The following is a 969-nucleotide window of genomic DNA, read 5'->3' on the forward strand; positions in this document are numbered from 1 at the left end:
CAAGGGGCTTTGACCCACCCGGGTCCACACTGCTGCTCAGGGCAGCAGCCCTGCTGCCTCCTTTGTGCTGGCTCCAGGGGTTGTGCAGCCGCTCATCCTGCTACGGGGCTAACCTGAGAGAAGGAACAGGGGTGCCTGGCTGGCAGAGAGCGGGGTACCGCCCCTCCTGTAATCCTGGTGCCTTACATCAGCATAAACTGCTGTAAAAGCACATTCGCACCCAACAGTGGTATGCCACCTGCAACACTACGGCACAACAAGGGGTCCTGAGGAATATGCAGTATCTCAGCACCAGTGTCCATTAGGATGAGTACATTCGAGGGACGAGTGGGAAAGCATTAAGACCTTTATCATTTCTCTTAACAGTGAGTAAGTCTCAAGGAATGGCCTTTAAATTCGATGTGTCTGAGTAACAGCTCACCAAAATTAAGACATCACCAGGAAAGGGGGGAGGGGGTGGAGTGGCAAAGGGAAGGAAAAAAAGGAGACAAAACTCCTCAGAATTTTAAATTCTTTGGATTTTGCAAGAGGTGCCAAACTGAAGACACGGAAAATAACCAGAAGTAACTTTGCATGTGGCTTATTTACTATAGCATCTACTCTGACGCACATTTTCCCCAGATTTCAAGGCGAGTGTCACTGTTGCACAGCTGACAGGCCAAGGATGGATGAAAGCACACGCAAGGGGCATACACTCTGCTTTGATCTACTCCGAACTGAGGGGCAGAAGCATATCTTCCAGAGGGATTAAAGTGCTGAGAAAACAGGCACTCTGAAGATGGCCATAAGAAAGCCACAGCTAACTGAGAGAAAAAACAGAAAAACGAGGTTTGGAAATTCAGCTAGGGCATAGGGGAAGGTTGCCAGCCTACCCAAGCATTTGTATTACAGGCTCCAGTGGTGCACAATATCATCCCCTTACAGCCTTAGAATATAAAACAGAAAGATAGAGGAGGGAATTGGTGGGGA

General features: G+C 48.8%; 1 protein-coding gene across 1 annotated transcript in view; it reads right to left on the reverse strand.

The window, feature by feature from the left end:
* The window catches only part of FAM171A1 (family with sequence similarity 171, member A1), a 53,382-nt gene that overhangs the window by 21,092 nt on the left and 31,321 nt on the right, over window positions 1-969 (reverse strand). The window lies entirely within an intron of this gene.

This window comes from Pygoscelis adeliae, unplaced genomic scaffold, assembly GCF_000699105.1.
Source record: "Pygoscelis adeliae isolate BGI_AS28 unplaced genomic scaffold, ASM69910v1 Scaffold27, whole genome shotgun sequence".
NCBI classification, from domain to species: domain Eukaryota; kingdom Metazoa; phylum Chordata; class Aves; order Sphenisciformes; family Spheniscidae; genus Pygoscelis; species Pygoscelis adeliae.